Here is a 19,244-nt window from a genome sequence, read left to right as displayed (position 1 = left end):
CCTCTCTACCTCCCTCTCTACCTCTCTCTCTACCTCCCTCTCTCTCTCTCGCTATACCTCCCTCTCTACCCATCTACATTTACATTTACGTCATTTGCGACGCTCTTATCCAGAGCGACTTACAAATGGACCTCCCTCTCTACCTCCCTCTCCCTCTATCTCCTCTCTACCTCCTCTCTACCTCTCTCTACCTCCTCTCTACCCTCCTCTCTCTACCTCCCTCTATCTCCTTCTCTACCTCTCTCTACCTCTCTCTCGCTATACCTCCCTCTCTACCTCTCTCTCGCTATACCTCCCTCTCCCTCTGTATCACCCTCTCTACCTCCCTCTCTACCTCTCTCTACCTCCCTCTCTCTCTCTACCTCCCCTCCCTCTATCTCCTTCTACTTCTCTCTACCTCCCTCTCTCTCTCTCGCTATACCTCCTCTTACCTCCACTTCCTCTCCCTCTGTATCACCCTCTACCTCCCCTATACCTCTCTCTACCTCCTCCCTACTCCTCTCTCTCTACCTCCCTCTCCCTCTATCTCCTCCTCTACCCTCTCTCTCTACCTCTCTCTCTCTCTCTATACACTCCCTCTCTACCTCTCTCTCTCTCTCTACCTCCCTCTCCCTCTCTACCTCTCCCTCTCTCCTCTCTACCTCTCCCTCTACCTCCTTCTCTACCTCTCTCTACCTCCCTCTACCTCTCTCTCTCTCTACCTCCCTCTCCCTCTATCTCCCTCTCTACCTCTCTCTCTACCTCCCTCTCTCTCTCTCCTCTCTCTCTACCTCCCTCTCTCTCTCTCTCTCTCTCTCTACCTCCTCTCTACCTCTCTCTCTCTCTCTCTCTCTCTCTCTCTCTCTCTCTCCCTCTCTCTCTCTCTCTCTCTCTCTCTCTCCCTCTCTCTCTCTCTCTCTCTCTCTACCTCTCCCTCTCTCTACCTCTCCCTCTCTCTACCTCCCTCTCTACCCCTCTCCTCTCTACCTCTCCCTCTCTACCTCTCTCTCTCTCTACCTCCCTCTCTACCTCTCTCTCTCTCTACCTCCCTCTCTCTACCTCTCCCTCTCTCTACCTCCCTCTCTACCCCTCTCCCTCTCTACCTCTCCCTCTCTCTACCTCCCTCTCTACCTCTCTCTCTCTCTACCTCCCTCTCTACCTCTCTCTATCTCCCTCTCTACCTCTCTACCTCCCTCTCTGCCTCTCTCTACCTCCTCTCTACCTCTCTCTACCTCCTTCTCTACCTCTCTCTCTATCTCCCTCTCTACCTCTCTCTACCTCCCTCTCTACCTACAGTTGAAGTCAGAAGTCATTAAAACTCATTTTTCAACCACTCCACAAATGTCTTGTTAACAAACTATAGTTTCGGCAAGTCGGTTAGGACATCTACTTTGTACATGACACAAGTAATTTTTCCAACAATTATTTACAGACAAATTATTTCACTTATAATTCCCTGTATCACAATTCCAGTGGGTCAGAAGTTTATATACACTAAGTTGACTGTGCCTTTAAACAGCTTGGAAAATTCCAGAAAAGTATGTCATTGCTTTAGAAGCTTCTGATAGGCTAATTGACATAATTTGAGTACATTGGAGGTGTACCTGTGGATGTATTTCAAGGCCTACCTTCAAACCCAGTGCCTCTTTGCTTGACATCATGGGAAAATCAAAATAAATCAGCCAAGACCTCAGATAAAAAAAATGTAGACCTCCACAAGTCTGGTTCGTCCTTGGGAGCAATTTCAAACGCCTGAAGGTACCGTGTCCATCTGTCCAAACAATAGTAAGCAAGTATAAACACCACGGGGTCACGCAGCCCCGTCATACCACTCAGGAAGGAGACGCATTCTGTCTCCTCGAGAAAAGTGCAAATCAATCTCAGAACAACAGCAAAGGACCTTGTGAAGATGCTGGAGGAAACAGGTACAAAAGTATCTATATCCACAGTAGAACGAGTCGTATATCGACATAACCTGAAAGGCTTCTCAGCAAGGAAGAAGCCACTGCTCCAAAACCGCCATAAAAAAGCCAGACTACGGTTTGCAACTGCACATGGAGACAAAAGATCATACGTTTTGGAGAAATGTCCTCTGGTCTGATGAAACAAAAAATATAACTGTTTGGCCATAATGACCATCGTTATGTTTGGAGGAAAAGGGGAGGCCTGCAAGCCCCAAAGAACACCATCCCAACCGTGAAGCACAGGGGTGACAGTGCTTTGCTGCAGGAGGGACTGATTGTCATGTTCTGACCATTGTTCTTGTGTGTTTTCCTTGTTTTAGTGTTGGTTAGGACGTGAGCTGGGTGGGCATTCTATGTTGTGTGTCTAGTTTGTCTATTTCTATGTTTGGCCTGATATGGTTCTCAATCAGAGGCAGGTGTTAGTCATTGTCTCTGATTGGGAACCATATTTAAACCAGCCTGTTTTGTGTTGTGTTTTGTGGGTGATTGTTCCTGTCTCTGTGTTTGTGGCACCAGATAGGACTGTTTTTGTGTTGGGTTTTGTGGGTGATTGTTCCTGTCTTTGTGTTTGTGGCACCAGATAGGACTGTTTTGTGTTGGGTTTGTGGGTGATTGTTCCGGTCTCTGTGTTTGTGGCACCAGATAGGACTGTTTTGTGTTTGGTTTTGTGGGTGATTGTTCCTGTCTCTGTGTTTGTGGCACCAGATAGGACTGTTTTGTGTGGGTTTTTGTGGGTGATTGTTCCTGTCTCTGTGTTTGTGGCACCAGATAGGACTGTTTTGTGTTGGGTTTTGTGGGTGATTGTTCCTGTCTTTGTGTTTGTGGCACCAGATAGGACTGTTTTGTGTTGGGTTTTGTGGGTGATTGTTCCTGTCTCTGTGTTTGTGGCACCAGATAGGACTGTTTTGTGTTGGGTTTGTGGGTGATTGTTCCTGTCTTTGTGTTTGTGGCACCAGATAGGACTGTTTTGTGTTGGGTTTTGTGGGTGATTGTTCCTGTCTTTGTGTTTGTGGCACCAGATAGGACTGTTTTGTGTTGGGTTTTGTGGGTGATTGCTCCTGTCTTTGTGTTTGTGGCACCAGATAGGACTGTTTTGTGTGGGTTTTGTGGGTGATTGTTCCTGTCTCTGTGTTTGTGGCACCAGATAGGACTGTTTTGTGTGGGTTTTGTGGGTGATTGTTCCTGTCTTTGTGTTTGTGGCACCAGATAGGACTGTTTTGTGTTGTGTTTTGTGGGTGATTGTTCCTGTCTCTGTGTTTGTGGCACCAGATAGGACTGTTTTGTGTGGGGTTTTGTGGGTGATTGTTCAGTCTCTGTGTTTGTGGCACCAGATAGGACTGTTTTGTGTTGTGTTTGGTGGGTGATTGTTCTGTCTTTGTGTTTGTGCACCAGATAGGACTGTTTTGTGTTGGGTTTGTGGGTGATTGTTCCGGTCTTGTGTTTGTGGCACCAGATAGGACTGTTTTGTGTTTGGTTTGTGGGTGATTGTTCCTGTCTTTGTGTTTGTGGCACCAGATAGGACTGTTTGGTGTTGGGTTTTGTGGGTGATTGTTCCTGTCTTTGTGTTTGTGGCACCAGATAGGACTGTGTTGTGTTGTGTTTTTGTGGGTGATTGTTCCTGTCTTTGTGTTTGTGGCACCAGATAGGACTGTTTGGTGTTGGGTTTTGTGGGTGATTGTTCCTGTCTTTGTGTTTGTGGCACCAGATAGGACTGTTTGGTGTTGGGTTTTGTGGGTGATTGTTCCTGTCTTTGTGTTTGTGGCAACAGATAGGACTGTTTTGTGTTAGGTTTTGTTGATTGTTCCTGTCTTTGTGTTTGTGGCACCAGATAGGACTGTTTGGTGTTGGGTTTTGTGGGTGATTGTTCCTGTCTTTGTGTTTGTGGCACCAGATAGGACTGTTTGGTGTTGGGTTTTGTGGGTGATTGTTCCTGTCTTTGTGTTTTTGTGGCACCAGATAGGACTGTTTGGTGTTGGGTTTTGTGGGTGATTGTTCCTGTCTTTGTGTTTGTGGCACCAGATAGGACTGTTTTGTGTTGGGTTTGTGGGTGATTGTTCCTGTCTTTGTGTTTGTGGCACCAGATAGGACTGTTTTGTGTTGGGTTTTGTGGGTGATTGTTCCTGTCTTTGTGTTTGTGGCACCAGATAGGACTGTGTTGTTTTTCACGTTTCTTGTTTTGTAGATTGTTGTATTTTCATCTTTATTAAAGACGTACAAAAACTAACCTGCTGCATTTTGGTCCGCCTCTCTTTCCCCAGAAGAAAACCGTTGTGCACTTCACAAAATAGACGGCATCATGAGGAAAGAAAATGATGTGGATATATTGAAGCAACATCAGTCAGGAAGTTAAAGCTTGGTGGCAAATGGGTCTTCCAAATGGACAATTTTTATTTTATTTTACCTTTATTTAACCAGGCAAGTCAGTTAAGAACAAATTCTTATTTTCAATGACGGCCTGGGAACAGTGGGTTAACTGCCTGTTCAGGGCAGAGCGACAGATTTGTACCTTGTCAGCTCGGGGTTTGAACTCGCAACCTTCCGGTTACTAGTCCAACGCTCCACAACCACTAGGCTACCCTGCCGCGACAATGACCCCAAGCATACGTCCAAAGTTGTGATAAAATGGCTTAAGGACAACAAAGTCAAGGTATTGGAGTGGCCATCACAAAGCCCTGACCTCAATCCTATAGAACATTTGTGGGCAGAACTGAAAAAGCGTGTGCGAGCAGGAGGCCTACAAACCTGACTCAGTTACACCAGCTCTGTCAGGAGGAATGGGCCATAATTCACCCAACTTATTGTGGGAAGCTTGTGGAAGGCTACCCAAAACGTTTGATCCAAGTTAAACACTTAAAGGCAATGCTACCAAATACTAATTGAGTGTATGTAAACTTCTGACCCACTGGGAATGTGATGAAAGAAATAAAAGCTGAAATAAATCATTCTCTACTATTATTCTGACATTTCACATTCTTAAAATAAAGTGGTGATCCTATCTGACCTAAAGCAGGGCATTTTTACTAAGATTAAATGTCAGGAATTGTGTAAAACTGAGTTCAAATGTATTTGGCCAAGGTGTATGTAAACTTGACTTCAACTGTATCCCCCTCTCTCTTTCTCTCTCCCTCCTCCTCTCACCACCTCTCTTTCTTGCTCTCCCTCTGGCTCACTCACTCCCTCTCTTTCTCTCTCTCTCTCTCTCACTCCCTCTCTTTCTCTCTCACTCACTCACTCACTCACTCCTCACTCACTCCTCCTCCTCACTCCTCTCCTCCTCCCCCCCTCTCTTTGTCTCTCTCTCTCTCCAATCACTCTTTCGCTCTCTCTCTCTCTCTCACTCACTCCCTCTCTTTGTCTCTCTCTCACTCCTCCCTCTCTTTGTCTCTCTCTCGCTCACTCTCTCTCTTTCTCTCTCTCTCGCTCACTCTCTCTCTTTCTCTCTCACTCCACTCACTCCCTCTTTCTCTCTCTCTCACTCACTCCCTCTCTTTGTCTCTCTCTCGCTCACTCTCTCTCTTTCTCTCTCTCCCTTCCTCCCTCTCTGGCATCCTCTCTCTCTCCCTTCCTCCCTCTCTGGCAGCCTCTCTCTCTCTCTCTCTCTCTTTCTTGCTCTCCCTCTGGCTCACTCTCACTCACTCACTCACTCTCTCTCTCTCTCTCTCTCTCTCCCTCTCTGGCAGCCTCTCTCTCTCTCTCTCTCTCTCTCTCTCCCTCACTCCTCCCTCTCTGGCAGCCTCTCTCTCTCTCTCTCTCTCTCTCTCTCTCTCTCTCTCTCTCTCTCTCTCTCTCCCCCTTCCTCCCTCTCTGGCAGCCTCTCTCTCTCCCTTCCTCCCTCTCTGGCAGCCTCTCTCTCTCCTCCCTCCCTCTCTGGCAGCCTCAATCTCTCTCTCTCTCTCCCTTCCTCCTCTCTGTCAGCCTCTCTCTCTCCCTTCCTCCCTCTCTGGCAGCCTCTCTCTCTCCCTTCCTCCCTCTCTGTCAGCCTCTCTCTCTCTCCCTTCCTCTCTGGCAGTCTCTCTCTCTCCCTTCCTCCCTCTCTCTCAGCCTCTCTCTCTCTCTCTCTCTCTCTCTCTCTCCCTCTCTGGCAGCCTCTCTCTCTCTCCCCTCCCTCCCTCTCTGTCAGCCTCTCTCTCTCTCCCTTCCTCCCTCTCTGGCAGCCTCTCTCTCTCTCCCTTCCTCCCTCTCTGGCAGCCTATCTCTCTCTCCCTTCCTCCCCTCTCTGTCAGCCTCTCTCTCTCTCCCTCCCTCCCCCTCTCTGTCAGCCTCTCTCTCTCTCCCCTTCCTCCCTCTCTGTCAGCCTCTCTCTCTCTCCCTTCCTCCCTCTCTGGCAGCCTCTCTCTCTCTCCCTCCCTCCCTCTCTGGCAGCCTCTCTCTCTCCCTTCCTCCCTCTCTGGCAGCCTCTCTCTCTCTCTCTCTCTCTCCCTCCCTCCCTCTCTGTCAGCCTCTCTCTCTCTCCCTTCCTCTCTGTCAGCCTCTCTCTCTCCCTTCCTCCCTCTCTGGCAGCCTCTCTCTCTCTCTCTCTCTCTCCCCTCCCTCCCTCTCTGTCAGCCTCTCTCTCTCTCCTTCCTCTCTGGCAGCCTCTCTCTCTCCCTTCCTCCCTCTCTGGCAGCCTCTCTCTCTCTCTCTCTCCCTTCCTCCCTCTCTGGCAGCCTCTCTCTCTCTCCCTTCCTCCCCTCTCTGGCAGCCTCTCTCTCTCTCTCTCTCCCTCCCTCCCTCTCTGTCAGCCTCTCTCTCTCTCCCTTCCTCTCTGTCAGCCTCTCCCTTCCTCCTCTCTGGCAGCCTCTCTCTCTCTCTCTCTCCCCTCCCTCCCTCTCTGTCAGCCTCTCTCTCTCTCCCTTCCTCTCTGGCAGCCTCTCTCTCTCCCTTCCTCCCTCTCTGGCAGCCTCTCTCTCTCCCTCCCTCCCTCTCTGGCAGCCTCTCTCGCTCCCTTCCTCCCTCTCTGGCAGCCTCTCTCTCTCTCTCTCTCTCCTCTCTCTCCTGGCAGCCTCTCTCTCTCTCTCTCTGGCAGCCTCTCTCTCTCTCCCCTCCCTCTCTGGCAGCCTCTCTCTCTCTCCCTTCCTCTCTGGCAGCCTCTCTCTCTCTCTCTCCCTTCCTCTCTGGCATCCTCTCTCTCTCTCTCTCCCTTCCTCTCTGGCATCCTCTCCCTTCCTCCCTCTCTGGCAGCCTCTCTCTCTCTCTCTCCCTCCCTCCCTCTCTGGCAGCCTCTCTCTCTCTCCCTTCCTCTCTGGCAGCCTCTCTCTCTCTCTCTCTGGCAGCCTCTCTCTCTCTCCCTTCCTCTCTGGCAGCCTCTCTCTCTCTCTCTCTGGCATCCTCTCTCTCTCCTTCCTCTCTGGCAGCCTCTCTCTCTCTCTCTCTGGCATCCTCTCTCTCTCCCTTCCTCCCTCTCTGGCAGCCTCTCTCTCTCCCTCCCTCCCTCTCCTTTTACCTGCCTCTTTCTGTCATTGGAACCTACTGCTGGACAGTCACAGACCCACAGGATGTAACTCAGTAATAACACACACAGGTAGAGACTGAGTTATAGAAAACATAGTCATGTTTATTCATGTTTCACCACACAGATGGACGGACGGACAGACAGACAGACAGATGGGCTGTGAGTCCTGATCTGTTGGCGAGGGTAGAGTCAAAGGGATAGCATCTGTAAGCTCTGCTCTGGGGTCAGTTCTCAGTGTCAGATGAATAGAGGACAGAGTCTTTAAAAAGCGCTGCTCTGGGGTCAGTTCTCAGTGTGTTTAACAGAACACTGTACTGTAATGGAGCAGGCTGGAGGTCAGGACAGCACCGGAGATTTACCCAATCAACTAAACATCCAGAAGTACAGAGTAAAAGACAGACAGAACATAGTACAGGCAGTATAGTCCGTTTACACCAGCCATCTAATAGGTCGCTAACAGAACTCCTACCATCCAACAGACTCTTCACTAGAACTCATGTTTTGTCACGTTGACTTCAGTCCTACATGGGATGGGGCTGGGGGGCTCAGGGTCACGTATCCCTTAGCTGTCCTTAAATGTGCTATGTTTGGCACATTCTCCTCATTAAATAGCTGGGAACTCTAAAGAAGAAGAAAACAACATTCCTTGTCCAGGAAATGCATTTGGATTCAGCACTGGAGGTTGTATGTGTCTCTAAACACCAAGTGGTTAGAAGCAGCCAGAGTGACATTGGGTTGGCATGGTAACAGCAGGGCACTCCAATGTCCTCCAAACCAACAGAAACCATGTGACAGAATATCCAATGGGTTCTAGAATCTACTACAGCGTCAACACTGGATGTAGGAGATCCTCTGTGTGTGGGTACAGTTTCAGACCTGTCCAGGTGTATCGTGGGTATTAAAGTGTATCGGTGGGTATTAAAGTGTATCAGTGGGTATTAAAGTGTATCGGAGGGTATTAAAGTGTATCGTGGGTATTAAAGTGTATCAGTGGGTATTAAAGTGTATCAGTGGGTATTAAAGTGTATCGGTGGGTATTAAAGTGTATCGGTGGGTATTAAAGTGTATCGGTGGGTATTAAAGTGTATCGGTGGGTATTAAAGTGTATCGGTGGGTATTAAAGTGTATCGTGGGTATTAAAGTGTATCGGTGGGTATTAAAGTGTATCAGTGGGTATTAAAGTGTATCAGTGGGTATTAAAGTGTATCGTTAAAGGGATTAAAGTGTATCGGTGGGTATTAAAGTGTATCGGTGGGTATTAAAGTGTATCGGTGGGTATTAAAGTGTATCGGTGGGTATTAAAGTGTATCGTGGGTATTAAAGTGTATCGGTGGGTATTAAAGTGTATCAGTGGGTATTAAAGTGTATCAGTGGGTATTAAAGTGTATCGTGGGGATTAAAGTGTATCGGTGGGTATTAAAGTGTATCGGTGGGTATTAAAGTGTATCGGAGGGTATTAAAGTGTATCGGAGGGTATTAAAGTGTATCAGTGGGTATTAAAGTGTATCAGTGGGTATTAAAGTGTATCAGTGGGTATTAAAGTGTATCGGAGGGTATTAAAGTGTATCAGTGGATATTAAAGTGTATGTGTTTATGACTGTGTAATAAATTGTACTGGTGTGTGTTGTAGAAAGGCAGGGTGTAGGTCTGTGGGAGAACTCGTATCTGTAATGGTGTGGGTGGTGTAGGTCTGTGGGAGAACTCGTATCTGTAATGGTGTGGGTGGTGTAGGTCTGTGGGAGAACTCGTATCTGTAATGGTGTGGGTGGTGTAGGTCTGTGGGAGAACTCGTATCTGTAATAGTGTGGGTGGTGTAGGTCTGTGGGAGAACTCGTATCTGTAATGGTGTGGGTGGTGTAGGTCTGTGGGAGAACTCCTATCTGTAATGGTGTGGGTGGCCAATTCTTCTCCAGCTGTTATCACAGGAGAACAATGCAATGATGATGTTCCACTCTACAGGTAATTGGTTCTAACCCCTCTCTGTTCCGCTCTATAGGTCATTGGTTCTAACCCCTCTCTGTTCCACTCTACAGGTAATTGGTTCTAACCCCCTCTCTGTTCCACTCTACAGGTAATTGGTTCTAACCCCCTCTCTTTTCCACTCTATAGGCCATTGGTTCTAACCCCCTCTCTGTTCCACTCTATAGGTCATTGGTTCTAACCCCCTCTCTGTTCCACTCTATAGGTCATTGGTTCTAACCCCCTCTCTGTTCCACTCTATAGGTCATTGGTTCTAACCCCCTCTCTGTTCCACTCTATAGGTCATTGGTTCTAACCCCCTCTCTGTTCCACTCTATAGGTCATTGGTTCTAACCCCCTCTCTGTTCCACTCTATAGGTCATTGGTTCTAACCCCCTCTTTGTTCCACTCTATAGGCCATTGGTTCTAACCCCCTCTCTGTTCCACTCTATAGGTCATTGGTTCTAACCCCCTCTCTTTTCCACCCTATAGGGAATTGGTTCTAACCCCCTCTTTGTTCTACCCTATAGGTAATTGGTTCTAACCCCATCTGTTTCCACCCCCGGGTCTCTGCTGTCAGTCAGCTTCTTATAATCCCTTCTCTGTTCCACTCTATAGGTCATTGGTTCTAACCCCCTCTCTGTTCCACTCTATAGGTCATTGGTTCTAACCCCCTCTCTGTTCCATAATATAGGCCAGTGGTTCCACCCTTCTGATATTTCCCTGTTGTCTGAATGGCCCCTTCCTCTCCCCTCCTTCCTCTGCTGGTGTAAAGGAGCTCCATGGTCAGGTTGTTAAAGGTCTATATTTGGGTCAGATGGTTTCTAGTGGTGCCCGTACAGCTGTATAATCCTACTGGAGTTGGAGAATCTATGAAACTCCTTATTAAATATAACCTCTGGTTTAAACTCTCATTCCTTACTTGGTCAGCCTGTCAATCCCCCTCCCTGCATCAAAGCTTTAGTAACTTTGTTAACTCTGTTAGCTGCCTGAGTTGGTCTGGTTTAGCTGTCTAGTTTAGCTGTCTAGCTGGTTTAGCTGTGTATGAATGTTATGAGATGGTTGTATGAATGTTAGGAGATGGTTGTATGGATGTTATGAGAAGGTTGTATGAATGTTAGGAGATGGTTGTATGGATGTTATGAGAAGGTTGTATGAATGTTAGGAGAAGGTTGTATGAATGTTAGGAGAAGGTTGTATGGATGTTATGAGAAGGTTGTATGGATGTTATGAGAAGGTTGTATGAATGTTAGAAGGTTGTATGAATGTTAGGAGATGGTTGTATGAATGTTATGAGATGGTTGTATGAATGTTAGGAGATGGTTGTATGGATGTTATGAGAAGGTTGTATGAATGTTAGGAGATGGTTGTATGGATGTTATGAGAAGGTTGTATGAATGTTAGGAGAAGGTTGTATGAATGTTAGGAGAAGGTTGTATGGATGTTATGAGAAGGTTGTATGGATGTTATGAGAAGGTTGTATGAATGTTAAGAGAAGGTTGTATGGATGTTATGAGAAGGTTGTATGAATGTTAGGAGATGGTTGAATGAATGTTCAGTGATGGTTGTATGGATGTTATGAGGGGCCTCCCGAGTGGTGGTCTAAGGCTGTGCCACTAGAGATCCTGGTTTGAGTCCAGGCTCTATCGCAGCGACCGGGAGACCCATGAGATGGCGCACAATTGGCCCAGTGTCGTCCAGGTTAGGGGAGTGCTCTTGTCCCATTCCACACTAGCTACTCCTGTGGTGTACTCGCCAGGTGTACGGTGTTTGCTCCCACACATTGGTGTGGATGGCTTCCGGCTTAAGCGGGCATTGTGTCAAGAAGCAGTGCGGCTTGGCTGGGTTGTATTTCGGAGGACGCACGGCTCTCGACCTTCGACCTCGAGTCCGTAAGGGAGTTGCAGCGATGGGACAAGACTGTAACTATCAGTTGGATACCACGAAATTGGGGAGAAAAAGGGGTAAAAATTAAAAGTAAATTATGTTCTGTGATGGTTGTATGAATGTTCTGTGATGGTTGTATGAATGTTCTGTGATGGTTGTGTGAATGTTCTGTGATGGTTGTATGAATGTTCTGTGATGGTTGTATGAATGTTCTGTGATGGTTGTGTGAATGTTCTGTGATGGTTGTATGAATGTTCTGTGATGGTTGTATGAATGTTCTGTGATGGTTGTATGAATGTTCTGTGATGGTTGTGTGAATGTTCTGTGATGGTTGTATGAATGTTCTGTGATGGTTGTATGAATGTTCTGTGATGGTTGTATGAATGTTCTGTGATGGTTGTATGAATGTTCTGTGATGGTTGTGTGGAGGTTCCTCCCAATACATTGAGGTTGACAGGTCTTCTCAGTGTTCTCTGACCCTGAGGTAGTGTTAGGGGTCGGGGTTAGGTAGGGTTACTGAGGTAGTGTTAGGGGTCGGGGTTAGGTAGGGTTAGGGGTCGGGGTTAGGTAGGGTTAGTGAGGTAGTGTTAGGGGTCAGGGTTAGGTAGGGTTACTGAGGTAGTGATAGGGGTCAGGGTTAGGTAGGGTTAGTGAGGTAGGGTTAGGGGTCGGGGTTAGGTAGGGTTACTGAGGTAGGGTTAGGGGTCAGGGTTAGGTAGGGTTACTGAGGTAGTGTTAGGGGTCGGGGTTAGGTAGGGTTACTGAGGTAGGGTTAGGGGTCAGGGTTAGGTAGGGTTACTGAGGTAGTGTTAGGGGTCAGGGTTAGGTAGGGTTAGTGAGATGGGGTCAGGGTTAGGTAGGGTTAGGGGTCGGGGTTAGGTAGGGTTACTGAGGTAGGGTTAGGGGTCAGGGTTAGGTAGGGTTACTGAGGTAGTGATAGGGGTCAGGGTTAGGTAGGGTTAGTGAGATGGGGTCAGGGTTAGGTAGGGTTAGGGGTCGGGGTTAGGTAGGGTTACTGAGGTAGGGTTAGGGGTCAGGGTTAGGTAGGGTTACTGAGGTAGTGTTAGGGGTCAGGGTTAGGTAGGGTTAGTGAGGTAGGGTTAGGGGTCAGGATTAGGTAGGTTAGTGAGGTGGGGTCAGGGTTAGGTAGGGTTGGGGGTCAGGGTTAGGTAGGGTTACTGAGGTAGGGTTACGGGTCAGGGTTAGGTAGGGTTAGTGAAGTAGGGTTAGGGGTCTGGGTTGTTTGTTTGGTAGGGTTAGTTTGATAGACAGGTGTCAGATTTAGTGTCTGAGCCTGAACCAACTGACCTCTAAACTCTAACCTCTGACCTGGAAGTCTTATGAATAGCTCTCTGGCATTGCTGTCTGACCTCGTACCCGACAGGAAGTCTGAGGTCTTACGCAAAACACAACTCTGTCCTCCAGACTTCCAAATGACATCAATGCATGATTTAGGTAAAAGCCCACCCGACAGATAGTGATCTGAAGCTGGGATTGGCCTGACGGGGTAGCTTAGGGGTTTCAATCCTAGCTCTGCACATATGAACATATCCTTAGGCAGCTTTCCACTCCCTGAGACACCATGTCATTAGCTATGACACAGTCTGATGTGAGCCTGATACCTGCTACCTACCTGCTAACCTGCCTCAACACCTCAACCTACCTGCTGCTTGCCCTCGACATCACAGAGCTCTATCAGGTTCTACTGGGTTCACTCGGGTTCTACTAGATTCTACCAGGTTCTGAGGTTCTACCAGGTTCTACTAGGGTCTATCATACTGTTCCACTGTTCTCAGGGCGGGGTATCACCAAACATAGAGGTGAGCATTCACCAGGGTTAGAAGTTGGCTTTAAGCTTAGAGAGTGGAGGTGGCTTTTTGGCTTAGAGAGTGGAGGTGGCTTTAGGCTTAGAGAGTGGAGGTGGCTTTAGGCTTAGAGAGTGGAGGTGGCTTTAGGCTTAGAGAGTGGAGGTGGCTTTAGGCTTTAGAGAGTGGAGGTAGCTTTAGGCTTAGAGAGTGGAGGTGTCTTTAGGCTTAGAGAGTGGAGGTGTCTTTTAGGCTTAGAGAGTGGAGGTGGCTTTAGGCTTAGAGAGTGGAGGTGTCTTTAGGCTTATAGAGTGGAGGTGGCTTTAGGCTTAGAGAGTGGAGGTGTCTTTAGGCTTAGAGAGTGGAGGTGTCTTTAGGCTTAGAGAGTGGAGGTGTCTTTAGGCTTATAGAGTGGTGGCTTTAGGATTAGAGAGTGGAGGTGTCTTTAGGCTTAGAGAGTGGAGGTGTCTTTAGGCTTATAGAGTGGTGGCTTTAGGATTAGACGTTGGGTTTCGGGTTAGAGAGTGGAGGTGGCTTCAGGCTTAGAGAGTGGAGGTGGCTTTAGGCTTAGAGAGTGGAGGTGGCTTCAGGCTTAGAGAGTGGAGGTGGCTTCAGGCTTAGAGAGTGGAGGTGGCTTCAGGCTTAGAGAGTGGAGGTGTCTTTAGGCTTATAGAGTGGAGGTGGCTTTTGGAGGCTTAGAGAGTGGAGGTGTCTTTAGGCTTAGAGAGTGGTGGCTTTAGGATTAGAGAGTGGAGGTGGCTTTAGGCATAGAGTGTTGGCTTTAGGATTAGAGAGTGGAGGTGTCTTTAGGCTTATAGAGTGGTGGCTTTAGGATTAGAGAGTGGAGGTGTCTTTAGGCTTATAGAGTGGTGGCTTTAGGATTAGAGAGTGGAGGTGTCTTTGGAAAACTTATAGAGTGGTGGCTTTAGGCTTAGAGTGGAGGTGTCTTTAGGCTTAGAGAGTGGAGGTGTCTTTAGGCTTAGAGAGTGGAGGTGGCTTTAGGCTTAGAGTGGAGGTGTCTTTAGGCTTAGAGAGTGGAGGTGGCTTTAGGCTTAGAGAGTGGAGGTGTCTTTAGGCTTATAGAGTGGTGGTGGCTTTAGGCTTAGAGAGTGGAGGTAGCTTTAGGCTTAGAGAGTGGAGGTGGCTTCAGGCTTAGAGAGTGGAGGTGTCTTTAGGCTTATAGAGTGGTGGCTTTAGGCTTAGAGAGTGGTGGCTTTAGGCTTAGAGAGTGGAGGTGTCTTTAGGCTTAGAGAGTGGTGGCTTTAGGATTAGAGAGTGGAGGTGTCTTTAGGCTTATAGAGTGGAGGTGTCTTTAGGCTTATAGAGTGGTGGCTTTAGGATTAGAGTGGAGGTGGCTTTAGGCTTAAGAGTGGAGGTGGCTTTAGGCTTAGAGAGTGGAGGTGTCTTTAGGCTTAGAGAGTGGAGGTGGCTTTAGGCTTAGAGAGTGGAGGTAGCTTTAGGCTTAGAAGTGGTGGCTTTAGGATTGAGTGGAGGTGTCTTTAGGCTTATAGAGTGGTGGCTTTAGGATTAGAGAGTGGAGGTGTCTTTAGGCTTATAGAGTGGAGGTGTCTTTAGGCTTATAGAGTGGAGGTGTCTTTAGGCTTATAGAGTGGAGGTGTCTTTAGGCTTATAGAGTGGTGGCTTTAGGATTAGAGAGTGGAGGTAGCTTTAGGCTTATAGAGTGGTATTTTAGGTTAGAGAGTGGAGGTGGCTTTAGGCTTATAGAGTGGTGTCTTTAGGTCAGAGAGTGGAGGTGTCTTTTAGGCTTAGAGAGTGGAGGTGTCTTTAGGCTTATAGAGTGGAGGTGTCTTTAGGCTTATAGAGTGGTGGCTTTGGGATTAGAGAGTGGAGGTGTCTTTAGGATTAGAGAGTGGAGGTGGCTTTGGCTTAGAGAGTGGGGGTGTCTTTAGGCTTAGAGAGTGGAGGTGTCTTTAGGCTTAGAGAGTGGAGGTGTCTTTAGGCTTATAGAGTGGAGGTGTCTTTAGGCTTATAGAGTGGTGGCTTTAGGCTTAGAGAGTGGTGGCTTTAGGCTTAGAGAGTGGAGGTGGCTTTAGGCTTAGAGTGGTGGCTTTAGGCTTAGAGAGTGGAGGTGGCTTTAGGCTTAGAGAGTGGAGTGGCTTTAGGCTTAGAGAGTGGTGGCTTTAGGCTTAGAGAGTGGTGTCTTTAGGCTTACAGAGTGGAGGTGGCTTTAGGCTTAGAGAGTGGAGGTGGCTTTAGGCTTATAGAGTGGAGGTGGCTTTAGGCTTAGAGAGTGGAGGTGGCTTTAGGCTTAGAGAGTGGTGGCTTTAGGCTTAGAGAGTGGAGGTGGCTTTAGGCTTAGAGAGTGGAGGTGGCTTTAGGCTTTGAGAGTGGAGGTAGCTTTTAGGCTTAGAGAGTGGAGGTGGCTTTAGGCTTAGAGAGTGGAGTGGCTTTAGGCTTAGAGGAGTGGAGGTGGCTTTAGGCTTAGAGAGTGGAGGTGGCTTTAGGCTTAGAGAGTGGAGGTGGCTTTTTTTAGCTTGGAGAGTGGAGGTGGCTTTAGGCTTAGAGAGTGGTGGCTTTAGGCTTATAGGTGGAGGTGGCTTTAGGCTTAGAGTGGAGGTGTCTTTAGGCTTATAGAGTGGTGTCTTTAGGCTTAGAGAGTGGAGGTGTCTTTTAGGCTTATAGAGTGGTGTCTTTAGGCTTATAGAGTGGAGGTGTCTTTGAGGCTTAGAGAGTGGAGGTGGCTTTAGGATTAGAGAGTGGAGGTGGCTTTAGGATTAGAGAGTGGAGGTGGCTTTAGGATTAGAGAGTGGAGGTGGCTTTAGGATTAGAGAGTGGAGGTGTCTTTAGGCTTAGAGAGTGGAGGTGGCTTTAGGATTAGAGAGTGGAGGTGGCTTAGGATTAGAGAGTGGAGGTGGCTTTAGGCTTAGAGAGAGTGGAGGTGTCTTTAGGCTTATAGAGTGGTGGCTTTAGGTTAGACGTTGGGTTTCGGGTTAGAGAGTGAGACGGTCAGACAGGATCAGATTAACAGGGAGAGAGGGGGCTGAGAGACTCGTATGTCAGCAGGTCTGTCAAATACCCGTACATGTTCGTGGTTTGTCCATACAGCCAGACAGTACATATTTAGTCCACAATAACATTTGGACCAGATTTCTGTTTTCAACAGTCAGAGCAGTGATGTCATAGCATGAGCTGAATGACAGTGTAGATCCCCTACTGGTGATGTCATATCCCCAGTGATCTTCTTTTCATCTGCTGCCCTAGGTATCAACAAGGCACGTTGTCTCTTCATACTAGGCTGTACTGTCCAGCCCCATGGTAGAGTATCTCCATGCTAGGCTGTACTGTCCAGCCCAATGGTAGAGTCTCTCCATGCTAGGCTGTACTGTCCAGCCCAATGGTAGAGCTCCTCCATGCTAGGCTGTACTGTCCAGCCCCAATGGTAGAGTCTCTCCATGCTAGGCTGTACTGTCCAGCCCCAATGGTAGAGTCTCTCCCATGCTAGGCTGTACTGTCAGCCCAATGGTAGAGTCTCCCATGCAGGCTGTACTGTCCAGCCCAATGGTAGAGTCTCTCCCGTGTGAGGTTGCACTGTCCAGCCCAATGGCAGAGTCTCCATGCTAGGCTGTACTGTCCAGCCCCATGGTAGAGTCTCTCCATGCTAGGCTGTACTGTCCAGCTCCATGGTCTGAGTCTGAAGATGCTAGGCTGTACAGCCCAATGGTAGAGTCTCTCCATACTAGGCCGTACTGTCAGCCCAATGGTAGAGTCTCTCCATGCTAGGCTGTACTGTCCAGATCCATGGTCTGAGTCTGAAGATGCTAGGCTATACTGTCCAGCCAATGGTAGAGTCTTCCATGCTAGGCTGTACTGTCCAGCCCAATGGTAAAGTCTCTCCATGCTAGGCTGTACTGTCCAGCCCCATGGTAGAGTCTCTCCATGCAGGCTGTACTGTCCAGCCCCATGGCAGAGTCTCTCCATGCAGGCTGTACTGTCCAGCCCCATGGTAGAGTCTCTCCATGCAGGCTGTACTGTCCAGCCCCATGGTAGAGTCTCTCCATGCAGGCTGTACTGTCCAGCCCCCATGGTAGAGTCTCTCCCACTAGGCTGTACTGTCCAGCCCCATGGTAGAGTCTCTCCATACTAGGCTGTACTGTCCAGCCCCATGGTAGAGTCTCTCCATGCTAGGCTGTACTGTCCAGCGCAATGGTAGAGTCTCTCCATGCTAGGCTGCCTGTCCAGCCCCATGGTAGTGTCTCCATGCTAGGCTACTGTCCAGCGCAATGGTAGGTCTCCATACTAGCTGTACACTGCCCAGCCCCATGGTAGAGTCTCTCTGTGCAGGCTGTACTGTCCAGCCCCATGGTCTGAGTCTGAAGATGCTAGGCTGTACTGTCCAGCCCAATGGTAGAGTCTCTCCATGCTAGGCTGTGCTGTCCAGCCCCATGGTCTGAGTCTGAAGATGCTAGGCTGTACTGTCCAGCCCCATGGTAGAGTCTCTCCATGCTAGGCTGTACCTGTCCAGCCTTGGTAGAGTCTCTCCATGCAGGCTGTACTGTCCAGCCCCATGGTAGAGTCTCTCCATGCAGGCTGTACTGTCCAGCCCAATGGTAGAGTTCCTCCATGCAGGCTGTACTGTCAGCTCCATGGTAGAGTCTCTCCATGCAGGCTGTCCAGCTCCATGGTAGAGTCTCCATGCTAGGCTGTACTGTCCAGCTCCATGGTAGAGTCTCTCCATGCAGGCTGTACTGTCAGCTCCATGGTAGAGTCTCTCCATGCTAGGCTGTACTGTCCAGCTCCATGGTAGAGTCTCTCCATGCAGGCTGTACTGTCCAGCCCATGGTAGAGTCTCTCCATGCAGGCTGTACTGTCCCAGCTCCATGGTAGAGTCTCTCCATACTAGGCTGTACTGTCAGCCCCATGGTAGAGTCTCTCCATACTAGGCTGTACTGTCCAGCCCCATGGTGAGTCTCTCCATGCTAGGGCTGTACTGTCCAGCCCCATGGTAGTGTCTCTCCATCCTAGGCTATACTGTCCAGCGCAATGGTAGAGTCTCCCATGCTAGGCTGTACTGTCCAGCCCATGGTAGAGCTCCCTATGCAGGCTGTACTGTCCAGCCCCATGGTCTGAGTCTGAAGATGCTAGGCTGTACTGTCCAGCCCAATGGTAGAGTCTCTCCATGCAGGCTGTACTGTCCAGCCCCATGGTCTGTGCCTAAGATGCTAGAGGCTGTACCCTGTCCAGCCCCATGGTAGAGTCTCTCTCCATGCTAGGCTGTACTGTCCAGCCCCATGGTAGAGTCTCTCTCCATGCAGGCTGTACTGTCCAGCTCCATGGTATTCTCTCCATGCAGGCTGTACTGTCCAGCCCAATGGTAGAGTCTCTCCATGCAGGCTGTACTGTCCAGCCTTGGTAGAGTCTCTCCATGCAGGCTGTACTGTCCAGCTCCATGGTAGAGTCTCTCCATGCTAGGCTGTACTGTCCAGCTCCATGGTAGAGTCTCTCCATGCAGGCTGTACTGTCCCGCTCCATGGTAGAGTCTCCCATGCAGGCTGTACTGTCCAGCCCCATGGTAGAGTCTCTCCATGTTAGGCTGTACTGTCCAGCTCCATGGTCTGGAGTCTGAAGATGCTAGGCTGTACTGTCCAGCTCCATGGTAGAGTCTCTCCATGCAGGCTGTACTGTCCAGCTCCATGGTAGGAGTCTCTCCATGCAGGCTGTACTGTCCAGCTCCATGGTCTGAGTCTGAAGATGCTAGGCTGTACTGTCCAGCCCCATGGTAGAGTCTCTCCATGCAGGCTGTACTGTCCAGCCCCATGGTAGAGTCTCTCCATGCAGGCTGTACTGTCCAGCCCAATGGTAGAGTCTCTCCATGCAGGCTGTACTGTCCAGCCCCATGGTAGAGTCTCTCCATGCAGGCTGTACTGTCCAGCTCCATGGTAGAGTCTCTCCATGCTAGGCTGTACTGTCCAGCCCCATGGTCTGAGTCTGAAGATGCTAGGCTGTACTGTCCAGCCCCATGGTAGAGTCTCTCCATGCAGGCTGTACTGTCCAGCTCCATGGTAGAGTCTCTCCATGCTAGGCTGTACTGTCCAGCTCCATGGTCTGAGTCTGAAGATGCTAGGCTGTACTGTCCAGCTCCATGGTAGAGTCTCTCCATGCAGGCTGTACTGTCCAGCCCCATGGTAGAGTCTCCGATGCAGGCTGTACTGGGTCCAGCTCCCATGGTAGAGTCTCTCCATGCAGGCTGTACTGTCCAGC

General features: G+C 49.1%; 3 long non-coding RNA genes across 13 annotated transcripts; all 3 read left to right on the top strand.

Moving 5' to 3' along the window:
• The first annotated feature begins 8,877 nt into the window (after nucleotides 1-8,877).
• Nucleotides 8,878-10,138, top strand: LOC127926494 (uncharacterized). 11 transcript variants are annotated; one of them, XR_008124263.1, is made up of 5 exons: nucleotides 8,878-9,333; nucleotides 9,408-9,673; nucleotides 9,750-9,787; nucleotides 9,826-9,951; nucleotides 9,990-10,138. It is a non-coding gene; the product is annotated as an uncharacterized LOC127926494 (long non-coding RNA). The 11 variants fall into 11 exon arrangements; XR_008124261.1 differs by lacking the exon at nucleotides 9,990-10,138 and having other exon boundaries at nucleotides 9,408-9,635; nucleotides 9,826-9,962; XR_008124260.1 differs by lacking the exon at nucleotides 9,990-10,138 and having other exon boundaries at nucleotides 9,826-9,962.
• LOC127926495 (uncharacterized) lies at nucleotides 10,138-12,648 on the top strand. The gene is made up of 3 exons (XR_008124268.1): nucleotides 10,138-10,548; nucleotides 10,590-10,677; nucleotides 10,722-12,648. It is a non-coding gene; the product is annotated as an uncharacterized LOC127926495 (long non-coding RNA).
• Nucleotides 12,649-12,653: 5 nt separating this feature from the next.
• LOC127926496 (uncharacterized) lies at nucleotides 12,654-13,710 on the top strand. The gene is made up of 3 exons (XR_008124269.1): nucleotides 12,654-13,089; nucleotides 13,141-13,190; nucleotides 13,293-13,710. It is a non-coding gene; the product is annotated as an uncharacterized LOC127926496 (long non-coding RNA).
• The last annotated feature ends 5,534 nt before the right edge of the window (nucleotides 13,711-19,244 follow it).

The sequence above is a fragment of the Oncorhynchus keta genome, unplaced genomic scaffold, assembly GCF_023373465.1.
Source record: "Oncorhynchus keta strain PuntledgeMale-10-30-2019 unplaced genomic scaffold, Oket_V2 Un_contig_7650_pilon_pilon, whole genome shotgun sequence".
NCBI classification, from domain to species: domain Eukaryota; kingdom Metazoa; phylum Chordata; class Actinopteri; order Salmoniformes; family Salmonidae; genus Oncorhynchus; species Oncorhynchus keta.
The sequence above is the reverse complement of the archived record's forward strand: the minus strand, read 5'-3'. Positions and strand labels throughout refer to the sequence as shown.